Source organism: Saccopteryx bilineata, chromosome 4, assembly GCF_036850765.1.
Source record: "Saccopteryx bilineata isolate mSacBil1 chromosome 4, mSacBil1_pri_phased_curated, whole genome shotgun sequence".
NCBI classification, from domain to species: Eukaryota; Metazoa; Chordata; class Mammalia; order Chiroptera; family Emballonuridae; genus Saccopteryx; species Saccopteryx bilineata.
In genome coordinates, this window is record NC_089493.1 from 170,285,278 (window position 1) to 170,299,166 (window position 13,889).

Here is a 13,889-nt window from a genome sequence, read left to right on the forward strand (position 1 = left end):
TATATAAATAATTTCCCCTCCCTTTTTTTTTTTTTTTTTTACACCACGGCTTCCCTGAATCATTTCCTTAGACTTGAGTACACCCAAAAGCTGACTTGCAGCAAAGCCCTCTGCTTCATGAGAGAAATAGAGGTGGATAATAAAGGAAGTTGATTTGGGATGTTACAGTGAGGCAGACATTGCTTCAGTTGGCTAGGCTCATCACTCTGAGTGCATCCTGAGCAACAGAAATGATTATCTTAATTCTCTCTTGACTTTAACTGAAGAAAAATCCACATCAGACACTGCCTCTTAATCAGTCAGTGTCAAGAAGTTTTATAATCACTGAACGCTTCTTTTATTACTAGTTTTATTGCAGAAAAACTCAGGGAAACTTTGTCTCTCATCCACGTCTGGCACATTTGAAAAGTGATTTTCAGAAGCACTTTCAAGTCACGTGGCCTCCAGCCCTGGACAAAGACCTTAGAGACTCAGTAACTTTTCCCATGCAGCTAAACCCACAAATGGGTCCATTCTGCTTCAGAGATCATAAAGAAGTTCAATTGAGCAGCTACTAAAGTTAGCATCAGCAAACTGAGAAGGTTCTGGAATTTTAGCTAGATTGCCCTCTTGGGCTCTCTGCAATTGTAAAAGTACTTTATAGCCCCAGTGACAGAGTGAGATGGTGGGGAAGTACTCACCAAAGTTAAGGATGAGCAGACTATTTGCTGCAAATTTATTTGTGCAGGAGTTGTCAAAAAATGACATAGTATTTCAACTGGCAAGGTCCTGAAGGGATCCTCTAGTCAGTAAGAAGGGGTAAAGAAGAATTGAGTGCTTTAGTCAGATGCATTTGAGCTGAAGAACATTGGGGAAAGTACTTAACTTCTCTGAGCCTCAGTTTTCCTATCTATAAAATGACCATGTATTTTTATCTTATAATAATATTGTATTGAATTAGATAATAGTCACACAATTCCTGGCATATGGTAATACTCAAAACATTTTAGCTAACTGCTTCATCATTATCATCAATATCATGGTCACTGTTATCTATACCAGGGCTCACCAAACTAGCGGGTCACATGTGGTCCACAGTTTGTTTTTAATTTTGTAAATAAAATTTTATGGGGCCACAGTTACAACCAGTTGATAACACATTGTGTATGGCCGTTTGGGCCTGACAGAAGTGGAGATGAAGAGCTATAGGAGGGGCCCCTACAGAAAAAGTCTACCCACCCTGAGCAGTGGTTCAAAGCCTCTGGGAAATGATGGAAGGGCCAAAGAGTCAGCTCTCATTTCTGCCTCATCCATATCATAGAGTGGAGTTTTGCATATGATTGTACTATAGATAAATTAAAAACAAGAGAAAGTAGAAGGAGTGAAATTGAGCAAAGTAAGCTGATGCCATTTTTTTTTTCTTGAGAGAAAGACTAGCTTCTTTGAGTTGGTAGGTAGGGGACAGGAAGAAGGAATAGAAGGCTATGTCAGGTAGGTAGGACTGCCTCTGTAAAGATATATTATAAGAAATGTCATAGAGTGTCTTTGGAGCTGTGTGTAGTCCTCAGCTGATGGAGCAGTGAGTACTAAGTTGGGAGCATAGAGTTGGAAGATGAAATTAGGCAGCGGGGCGGCAATCCAATCATGCTTGACACTGGATGTCATCTTAAGGAGTTTGGACTTTATCTTTAGGCAATAGGATTTAGAAGGCTGGAAGGCAGAAGTGACATTCTAACTTTTACTCAGGTTGGATTATTGTGACAGAGGTAATGCAAAAATAATTGGTAGATGATTAAATGGATCAGGGAGAGCGGATGGGAAGTGATGTTGGTGGTGTTTGTGACATGTTGATCATCAAGGTTTGCCAAGATCAGAAAAGTTTGGAAAATTCAGATTGGCTAGAATGTCAATATAAATTTTTTTCTGGATTTTAAATTTAATTATTTTTAATTTAAGCAAATCCAAATCAAGATAGCTACCATGACCTACGAAGTGTGTATGGATTAAGAGAGGAATAGAACATGATCCTCAACAGTGGAAAGGGTGTACACTTCTATGATTCCATGAATGGCAAGCCCATGGTGGTAGTAATAGCAGTAGCTTTAGCATTCATGTATTGAACACTATATTATGAATCAGCAATTTTACAGACAGTTGTTTTTACAATACAATAACTTGTGAGGTATCCAGTGTTTCCATTTATTTGTACAAGTAGGACATTGGTGCTTAGAGAGGTAGCGTAACATGAGTGGTAAATGATACAGCTCAGATTTGGACACAAATCTCGCTTTTATAGAATACATGGGTGCAAAATATTTTCTTCTGTTCTTGACTGGCATGCAGTCAACATTCGATAGATATCTACTAAACGCCAAATGAAAATTTTAATGAATAGTTTGAAATTTTATGCCCATAGCCTTCCATCATCTAACACCTTCTCAATGCTATAACATTTTGGCAGTGCTCCTTAAACTGTTCAAAAAGGACCCATGTATTCTTTTTTGTGCCTAAAATTATATCAGAGACCGTTCCGTTCATCTGAAAAGATATTCAGGCGCCTTATCCTCTATTAGCATAATCATATATTCATACTAGATTTTATAGGTTACCAAGAACGTCATCTCATTTAATCTTCATGACAACATTATACGTTAGCGTTCTGTTTTATAGATGAAAAGCTGAGTTTCAGAGTAGTTACCTGCTCAAGGTCACAGCTAAAAATCCAGGTCTCCTAAATCCAATTTTGTGTGGTTTCCATGTATCAGACTCCTTATTATTTATATAGATGACAGAAACTTGGAACTGAGCAGTAAGAGATGCAAAAAAAAATACAATATATTTTTAATCAAAGTATCATATATATGCATGTATATATATTTTATGTATTCTATACAAATGCATCTGATATATATGTATATCAGTGTACAAACCATAACTGTACAGCTCATTAAATTTTTATACGCCAATGTAACCAGTACCCAGATCAGGAAGCAAAATATTATTTTTGCCATGTAATCACTCTTGTGCTCCATTCAAACCACTAACCTCTTTCCTGAGGGTAAAATATCCTGTCTTCTAAATGGGATAGACTTTTGCTTTCCCTCTTCTTTACTTTATATAAATGGAAGCCAATAATATATGGTCTTTTGTGTCTGAGTATTTTTACTCAGTATTATGCTTAGGAAGTTCATTGCCTATAGGTATTGTTTGTTTATTATCACAGCTTTAGTGTATTTTAGTATTTGAATATATTATCATTATTTAAAAACTTTGACTGTTGAAAGTCATTTGGGTAAGTTCCCAGTTGAAACTTGAAAATTATTTGGCGCACTCAGTGCTGCTATGAAGATTTTTGTAGTGTCTTTGGTGAACATGCATATTTATTTCTATTGAGTGTGCAGTTAGCAATAGTAGAATTTTTGGATCAAAAAATAAGGTTTTGGTACAGAGATATATATAGTAACTTTTTTTTTCCTATTGGTCATTTTTCTGTATTTTCTTTGATTCATATGGGCTCAATTTTGTCCAGTAGGATTAGGAATGAAGTGATTAGGAATTTAGTTTTGGGGGAAGTTGAGGCTAGTTAACTGTTTGAAACTCTAAGAGGTGATTGGAATAGCCCATTTACTACTAATCTATTGGCCCCCTGAGGCAAAGGTATCTCTGGCTCTCAAATACCACTGAATTCATTTTACTTCTGCTTTCTGTGCCTAGGTCAGCCTCAGTTCTTGCACTTGACTGTAGCGAGACTGTAGAATGACAGTATTTCTTGAAGAATCATGTAATCAGCCATCCAGCACCACAATAGCAATCACTGAGTTCTCTTCCCTTTATATTAGTAAACCTTAAGGGGAAGAGAGTGCAGAGAAACAGGAAAACATTGTTTTCCCTTTCCTCACTATGAAATAGTCTTTCCTCCTCTCTGTGGATGGATATTTTTATAATGACTTTGCATTTCTGTTGCCTCAGTTGTGTTAAATACTAGAATACTTTTGTTAAGGGCTGGTACAATCTTAGCTAAAAAAAAATTAGGTATAGGACTACGTGAATATGCATATAGACTGGAAAATAGGGAATTCCCAGTAGTTTTTGTACCTAAACATTATATAATTTAAAGATTTTCATGGTACGCCATGGGTTCCCCAGTGTCTGGTGCTGACTTATCTGGAAATCTAAGATGAGACAAGACTCTTAGACAATAAAAAGTTTATATTTTTGCTCCATACATTAATGTGAAGGAGGATGAAATGTCAGGAACACATTGCGTAATAGGAGAGATTTGCATAAAATACTAAAGTTCTGACAGCTATAAAACTTGTTGAAATTTCTATAGCTGAGTCAGGGCTGGGAAGACCATTTATTGCTCCAACATTCTGGATAAATTGTATACCAAGTAAATGAGCTAGTCAAACAGTATATGTGATAACGTGTTAAAAAGAGGTGGCAAACAGGTAATAGTAGACGGAGGCAGGGCTCTCTTCTCTCTTTCTATTATGTGAACTTTTGAGGCTGTGACTAAGGAGTTAGAGTCATTTTAAAAGGAGAAAATGATGGGAAAAAAATCAAATTGTTATCTCATCTCTGCAATGAATCAATATCATTTTAAAAAGGAAAAAATGATATTTGATTTGGAAGAGTGTTAATGAACATAACCAGATATGAAATATGATCTTGGATTAGATACCAGTGTAGATAACAAACTCTAAAGAATATTTAGGGTCAATAAGGAAAAGTAGAATGTGATCTAGATATCAAAAAGGTAAAATTTTACTAAAATGAACTGTTGAAATTAATTGATAATAAAAAGACTATAAAGCAGTACATATACACACACACACACACACACACACACACACATACATACATATATATATATATGTTGTAAAGCCAGTGGCCAAGGCCACCATCACAGCACCCTGGCCCATGCAGGTTCGCATTAGATTCAGACAGTCGGTAAAGAAACAATGGAGCCAAAAACTGGTGGGCCATCATCTTTAATCCTAGCTTGCACCTTGTAGGCAAGTAAAAACACACACTGGGCTCCAAAACCCACTCATTTAGTGCTCACACAGCTACTGACTTATCCAAGTTTCCTAGAATCAAAGGTTTCTAGCTCACCAGACTTACTCACCTCTGTTCCCCATCTCCTTCCTTCTTTCTGCACAAACTCTGCACAAACTGGTTCCTCACTCAACACTCCGCCATCTTGGCTGCTTCTCCTGGCCTCCTCCATGTGGCCTCTCTCCGCTCTCCTCTCTCTAATGCTAATCCCAGGAACCACGAGAGCAAGCTCCTGTTCTGCTCCCATTTTATAGTGTAGATTCATAACCTTTAATCCAATATACAAAATAGGGAAGTCTCTGATACAAAGTCACTTTCTGAGGCATGATGGGATTGTACCATCCCACATCAAAAAAGGTGGGAAAGGCTTAGTCCTAAAACCAAGCCCCAGGCTACAAGAATCCTGCCTGCCCACAGCCCGCCCCCAACACACATTAATATCACCTGGGCGACGGCTTCCATGAGGGCAGCGCCATCTTTAACAAAGTGAGCATAATATATTTTATCTGCCCAACATATGTATATATATATGATCTCACTTCAGTAGGAAAAGAATTATATGTTCAAGGCCATGCTCATGTAAAGAAAATTCAGGTGCTGAAGATATTATCAGCAGTGATCTTGGAGTAGTGGAAATGTGAAGTTTTCATTGATATTATTACTATTTTTTAAACAGTTCACTTCTTTTTATTTTCAATATTTCTACAGTGTGCAAGTTTCTGACTGTGTTAATATAAAGTTATTTTAAATTATAAATGAAAATATATAAGTAAATATTTAAGGCTTTCAGCAGCACAAATTATCTGGTAGCTGATTAATGCAAATGGCTAATCTAATAATAACAGTAGCAGCTAAAAACAATATTAATTAGCATTGATTCAGTTTGCCAAGCACTGTGATAAGTTTTCTACAAACATCACATCAAATGAGTCTCATTAAAACCCTGTGAAGTAGGTACTGTTATTATTTACATTTTATAGATGAAGAAATTGAAGATCTCAGAGATTTACCAACTTGCCTAGGGACACATCTACTAAGTAATGGGATGAGATTTAAGCCCAGGTCTGTGTGAATGAAAATAGTTCTCATTTAATTATCATATGCATTGCCTCCTATCATCCTATTAACAAAATCATCATCTCATTGGCATTCCTAATGTTAATTTTTCTATTCCAATAGCTATAGAGATTATTCTACAAATTACCAAATAGTATCTCATATGTTAAAACATTGGTAGGTTCTTGAATATAGAAATTTGGAAAGTTGGAAGAAAAATTTAGTGAGAAGTGGCTAGCCCTTTATTCAAAAAGCTCGTAATCTATGAGATGGTTATAACCATAGAGAAAGAATTTGAATGTAATTATTTTTTAAAGTCTATTTTCAGAGCAGATAAAATAGAAATAAATTAAAACACTTTTCTATAGTATATAAATATTCTAGTAAATTAAGGCAGCAGTACACATCTTTTTATATAAATGTTTATATAAATGCTGATAGATACTTATTGAAGAATGGGTGTGTAGATAGAAATGTATTTATGTTTCCAGTAGATAGAAAAAAGTATGAACAGAATCTTAATTAAATACCTTCATAAATATGTATTAAATATGCTTAAGAAGATTTTAGCTGTTCCCCTCTGGTTGAGAAGAATCATTCCAAGAAACATGTTTTATAGAATCACACAGATTTCATGTATGTGTTAATAACATTTTAAAGCTCTCTGGGATTTATACTGCAATTAAACTAAATTGACAAATATAAAATATATTCAGAAAAATCAGCAGAGGTAGAAAGCTACAGGAAAGAACAATTCACGGTAATTTTTTTCTTGCTTTAAAATTACACTAAAATGTCAGGTTTTCCCAGCAAAATACAGGGAATTTACTGATGTGATTGAAATTTTTGATGTAAGAGCAATTCAGAGATAATGGGGAGGACAAATATTTCCGTAGTGTGGCGGAATGACTAGAGAGAGGGGCTGCCTTGACCAGAGGTTTCAGGTAGGCAACGACCTACTCCAGCCCCTGGGGTTTAAGATCTAGGGATAGTGATTAATTTCCAAAGACAGGGAGAAAAAGAGACAAAGGTTTTCATTTATTAATTGATATTACCACTTGACTCTCTTCCCACTGTCACTGTAGGGAAAACACTACTTTTAGTTAAATGAAAAATACAGTTTTAAACATTTTCTATTAGATTGCTTGGTGGTTGAACTGGATATATAATTTCTGAAATTATAAAAACAATTCCAACAAAGAGAAAAGCTTACTCTCTTTAGAATTTTGTACATTCAACAAAGGAAAGATAGATTTAGATGCCAGAGATTTTATAAATTTTAATTTAATCAGGTGATATTGCTTAATAAAATTGTATAGGTTTCAAGTGCACAATTTTTTTTTTACAGTGACAGAGAGACAGTCAGAGAGAGGGATAGATAGGGACAGACAGACAAGAACAGAGACAGATGAGAAGCATCAATCATTAGTTTTTCATTGTGACACCTTAGTTGTTCATTGATTGCTTTCTCATATGTGCCTTGACAGAGGACTACAGCAGACCGAGTAACCCCTTGCTCGAGTCAGCAACCTTGGGTTCAAGGTAGTGAGATTTGCTCAAACCAGATGAGCCCGTGCTCAAGCTGGTGACCTCGGAGTCTCGAACCTGGGTCCTCCACATCCCAGTCCGACGCTCTATCCACTGCATCACCACCTGGTCAGGCTTAAGTGCACAATTCTATGATACATCATCTGTATATTGCATTCTGTGTTTACCAGGCAAAGTCAAATCTCTTTCCGTCACCATGTATTTGACTCCCTTTACCACCTCCCCTCAACCCCTTTCTCTCTGGTGACCAACATAGTTATCTGTGTCTATGAGTTTTTATTTGTCTTGTTTGTTCATCTGTTCATTGCAGTTTTACATCCAACAAATGAGTGAAGTCAGATGGTTCTTGACTTTTTCCATCTGACCTATTTCATTCAGCATGATATCCTCAAGATCCATCCATGTGGTCAGACATTTTTTTTTTTTTAAACAAACCAAGCATTTGTTTTCATATTGGATAGAAGTATCCTTTTTCACCCAGGCCCTCCTAGACCAAGTCAATTCACCAATGCAGTTTTTATTACCCTTGTGATAAAAATAGTGGGCATTTTAAAGTAACAGTAATCTTAAAGCAGGTCTGTGCCCTGGGAATGGAGAGAATCTACTCATCTCTTATATTTAGATGAAACACCAGAGGTTAATCATGCCCTTAGCTCTCACTCATGAAGAAGATGATATTAGAATATCTCCACTATATATCGATTCTACCTTAGGCTATTTAAAGAACAATTTAAAAGGCATTTACTATTTTATACAAAACCATGTTTACAGTAAAGCAAAAGACTTAATCCTGAATACTTGTGCCTGAAGATTTCCAGAATAGTTCTTCTGCTACCTGGATGGTTGGTTAGTCTATGCACTTCACAAACAGATGTGATGTTCTGGTGTACATTATACCACAGATATTGCTTTGTGTTAAAACATGAACAGTGACAAAAATTTAAGTGCAGACTTGGGAGTCATATTTTCTGAGTTCACTGCCTGGCTCAATCCATTTATTTTTTGTGAGATCTTAGGTAAGCTCCTAATCTCTCTTTTGGTATCCTCATGTATAAAATTGGGATAATAACAGTATCTATTTTATAGGCTTGTACTAAGATTAAATTAGTTCCAAAGCACTTAGAACAGTAAATGACAGTATGTTTTGTTTAAAACATTAAATATTATTTTCATAATAATTCTTAACCATTGATACATAGTATTCTGCAAGCAAATATATTATCATTGGCTTGCCATTCAGTATTCCTATTTCATGAATGTGTATGTAATTTAATTAGTCCCATATTATTTATTAGTTATATCAGTCTTGTGAGGTATAAGAACCCCAAAAATACTCAAATTACAAAATGTTCATATTTCTTAGCTATTTTCCCAGTTATGTCTAAAAAGTCTTGGGTTATTTTCCAGCACACAAACAAAAATAAAGTAATAAAGCTAGCAATATCCTAGATAGTCTATCCAGAAAATGTTCCTCTTGTCCAAAATAAACAAATAGTACCATTATAATAAAATATTACCACCTGACCAGGTGGTGGCACAATGAATGGAGTGTTGGACTGGGATGCGGAGGGCCCAGGTTTGAGACCCTGAGGTTGCCAGCTTGAGCGCGGGCTCATCTGGTTTGAGTGAGGGCTCACCAGCTTGGACCCAGGGTCGCTGGCTTGAGCAGCGGGTTGCTCGGTCTTCTGAAGGCCCACGGTCAAGGCACATGTGGGAGAGCAGCCGATAACAGCTAGGGTGTTGCAACAAAAAACTGATAATTGATGCTTCTCATCTCTTTCTGTTCCTGTCTGTCTGTCCCTATCTATCCCTCTCTCTGACTCTCTCTCTGTCTCTGAAAAAAAAAAAAAGGAAAAACACAAAAACCATGATAACAGTAAATAATCAAGGTGATATTTTTAGTGAGTCACTTTGTTTGTGGAATGCTATAAACTCTAATTACAAGAAGTCAAAATGCTTTTTTTTTTTTTTTTTGCTAGAAAGAGATAGAAAGAGAGAGAGAGAGGAGAATCATCAACTTGTAGTTGTGTCACTTTAGTTGTTCATTGATTGCATCTCATACGTGCCTTGACTAGGGGTCTTAAGTCAAGCCAGTGACCCCTTGCTCAAGCCAGCGACCATGGGATCACATGATCCCACAGTCTAGCTGGTGATCTCGGGGTTTTGAACCTGGGACCTCAGCATCCCAGATTGATGCTCTATCCACTGTGCCACCCCAGGACAGGCCAAAATGTTTTTTGTTGAATGCAGAGAACTTTTCTGAAACTATGACCCTTAAAAAAGCATCAATCAGACATATGGTACTGGGCATGTGGCTAAAATTGACCTGTTGGGTATAAGAATATATGAACATCTGTTCTAGAAGCACATCACTTCAGTGAATCATAATGAGGAGTCGATTTACAGAGGAAGCTGTAAATTTATTTATTTGTCTCATTTAAAAAATTTGTTGCTTTCCAGCTTCATACTTCTCTCAGAACACGTCAAATAGAGTTGACTTTTAAGAAGGAAGTTTCACTAGAGTTTTTGGGCTAAAATATTCAACTTGAGTTACTGAAAAGACATTTTTAAATGTAACTCAGCTATATCCACAGGGACTATAAAGTGGAAGACTAGGCAATTTTTAGTAAGTTTGATAAATATAGATGTCAAATACTATCAGGTTTTCTTTAACTAGAAGCTTTGTCTGTGAATTATTGAAACTGTTCTCGTTAATGTTTGTATCCCTTCACCTTCATTGACCCAGTCTCTATGAATTTTATTAAACAGACTGGCACAGACACAGCCAGGTCCCATCAGCCATATTAATTGGACAGTAATCATTACCAACAAACATATTCACCTCTGTCAGATATTTCAGATGGGCCATGTGCTAATAGTCTAACTTGGAATAACAGTAATAAGAGCCAGAGACAATAGACAATGTTCTCGTTTCCTGCAGATGTTGTAAAAAAGAAACTGTGAGCAAGTTTTTTTTTTTTTAAATAAAACAGTCACCACAGGGACGCAGGATATTTGGGAGACACAGAGGACAAGTCCCTAAATAGAATCTGACTCTCATGTGATGGTTTATATTTTCCTCTTGCAGGAAGGGGTGATACTAAGATTGTGCCTATTGTTTTTAACTCTGTGCGACAGGTCTCTGCACCACCTGCAAAAGATACACTGTTTTTTTGCCCAATGGAGGGGAATATATACTATTGTACATAGAAATGCTGAAAGCCTCTTTGCTTAGAAATTATAATGTCTTACCCTATCTGTTTTGTAGGTATTCATATATATGAAAAATGTGACATTTGCATAGTGGAAAAGTTGAAAGCAATTAGTGAGTATATATAACTAAGGGCCAACAGATTCTGCACTGGAGAAGTTAAGACAAAGAACGAAGGGTAAGAACATCCTTGTATCTTTCCTTGAACATCAGTGTATACAAAGAATTTGGTTAGTGTTGTGCTAAATACCCCTAAATTGGCCATCTCCACTCTCCATGTCTGGAGTCTAGAATTGTTAATATGATTGAAAATTCCTCTCTTCAGGCAGACAGCTAAGAGTGATTCTGTTTTATTGTTATTGCCTGGTTTGGATTTAATAAGTGCTCATACAAAAATATTTTCTAATCTGGAGTCTTTCAAAGACAGAGGAATTATAATTAGGTTTTGCTTTTAGCCTGTGAATGTGAAATGCCTGTAAACAGTACAGCTCTTCATTTACCTCTGTAGATATGTGAAATCAATGTCTATACCCTCTGCCATAGTTACACTATGGAGTTGCTGAAGCTGACCCGAGACTGAGGAGCTTAAACCACCCTTATACCAAAGTGCACTAAAGGAAGGGGATAGATTAGTTGCTAAGAGACTTTTGGGTCATCTGTAGCAGCTTCCCCTTTGTGTTCAGCTGGAACAAATCTAAATCTTATTACATGCCAAGTAGCTTACACATAAACTTGGAACCCAGACAGCTGGGGAAGGGGTGCATTTAACTCCTGAGAAGTGGGCGACTCATCATAATGGAATGCTTAACAGGGAACTCTGAAGGCTTCTCCTATCCCTAAGAGGAGACTTTGTATTCTTCCATGAACTGAGCCCTTTAAAATAAAACTTTAGGCCTTGCCAGTTGGCTCAGTGGTAGAGCGTCGGTCCAGAGTGTGGAAGTCCTGGGTTCGATTTCCAGCCAGGGCACACAGGAGAAGTGCCCATCTGCTTCTCCACCCTTCCCCTTCTCTTCTTGCTGTCTATCTCTCTCTTCTCCTCCCATAGCCAAAGCTCCATTGGAGCAAAAGTTGGCCCAGGTGCTGAGGATGGCTCCATGGCGTCAGCCTCAGGAGTAGAATGGCTCCGGTTGCAATGGAGGAATTCCCCAGATGGGCAGAGCATCGCCCCCTGGTGGGCATGCTGGGTGGATCCCAGTCGGGCGCATGTGGGAGTCTGTCTCTCTGCCTCCCCACTTCTCACTTCAGAAAAATACAAAAAAACATACACACACACACACACACACACACACACACACCCCTTTACGTAACTTAAAATATTTTCAGCTATGTACTAAATTTTACAACTGTTTAGGGCAGGCACCCAATGTATAATAGCCTCAAATTGGAACAACTCATCTTTGTATAATCATTTAAAAGGATAAATAATATATGATATAATATATTTATACAGTGGAATAATTACAGCAATTAAAATGAACTATTAATGAAACATATATAAATCCTAGCAACATAATTTTGAGCAAAGAAATCAAAATAACACATAATGTATGGTTCCATTGAGGTCAACCTAATCTACAGTATTTGAAGTCAAGAAAATAGTTTTTTTTAAGATGGTAGGTGGGTAATGGATGGAAGAAATGAGGGAAAGTTTCACTTTTTTGTAACACTTTATGATTTGTTTGAAATGGTTGAATGGATGACTCCTTTTGTTATCATTCAACAGTCGATAAACTGATATTTATTGCGCTTTTATATATATGCTATATTTTAAAAACCAAGTTTATTTGTTTTAATACTTAAGCAATGGGATTCTATCTTAGGAGGGATAGGCAAAAATAATTTTATTTATCACTAAGCTTCATGTACATGATCTAGTCTCTGTTTTTGTTTTTTTTAATTGATGAATGCCTTTTCATTTATTTTAAACCCAAGATGATTCAATATTAATTTTTTCTTTTCTAGTTTGGGGTGCTCAGAAACAGGCTACTTTCATTTTTAATAACAATATTAACAAGTGGCAATAGTAATATTACAATAAATTTCAAAAAATTGTGAGATATCTATATCATATCTATCTATCTATATCTATATATATCCTATTTCCTTGTTGTAGCTTATTTAAATTATTGTATGACAATAGACTGATGCAATACTTACCCAAGCCTGCCCTCCAAGTAACCACTCATGGAGACTTCATACAGATAAGTAGAGGAAGCTGTGTTCTGTGTTAAAGGCCTTACCAGCTGAAGAAGAACGTTCCAAGGGCGGCTCAGATATTTGACCAATTGGAGCTATGTTTTCTGGCTCTGAGATCTCCTCCTATTGAGTCAATTTGTCTTGAATAAAATAAATGAGCACAAACTTTCCTCCTGCTCCACAGTGATTTATCACAGAACAGAAACTTCAATTTGGCAAATCTTTAGCCATCACTCATAGTGTCTGTTTTCTCTGGAGATGACATTCCATTATGCTTATGTACAAAAATCATGCTGTCAGGAAGTGAATTGAAATCAAATCATGACTTTAATTATTTCGCCTCAAATAGAAAAGAAAGCCCCTTGTTGATATGTGTTTTGGTTTCTTATTGGATAAAGGAGGAATGTTCTCAGGACAGATTTAAGGCCAGATGCATTTACAGATAACTATGAGACTTGGAAATAGTAAGTTAACACTGCTACAGCATCTACTATGCTTTATATAATATAGCATATATATATATATATATATATATATATATATATTGCATCGCTATGAACTTGATCTGTAAAAAAAGACTACAAGTAGTATGTAACTAAGGAGTTTAATATGTGAATTAAGACTCACATAAATGTGGAAGGGTCTGGGGAAGTGAAGATATCTGCAAGATTGGAGAAATGTTCATCGCACAGCCTGAAGCACTGGATTTGGGAAACAAAGTCATCACTCTGGAGTAAATCTGTATAGCACCATGACTGTAAAGGAGGACCCTGTAAAGCAGGGGTCCCCAAACTGCGGCCCCCTAAGGCCATTTATCTGGCCCCCACTGCACTTCCGG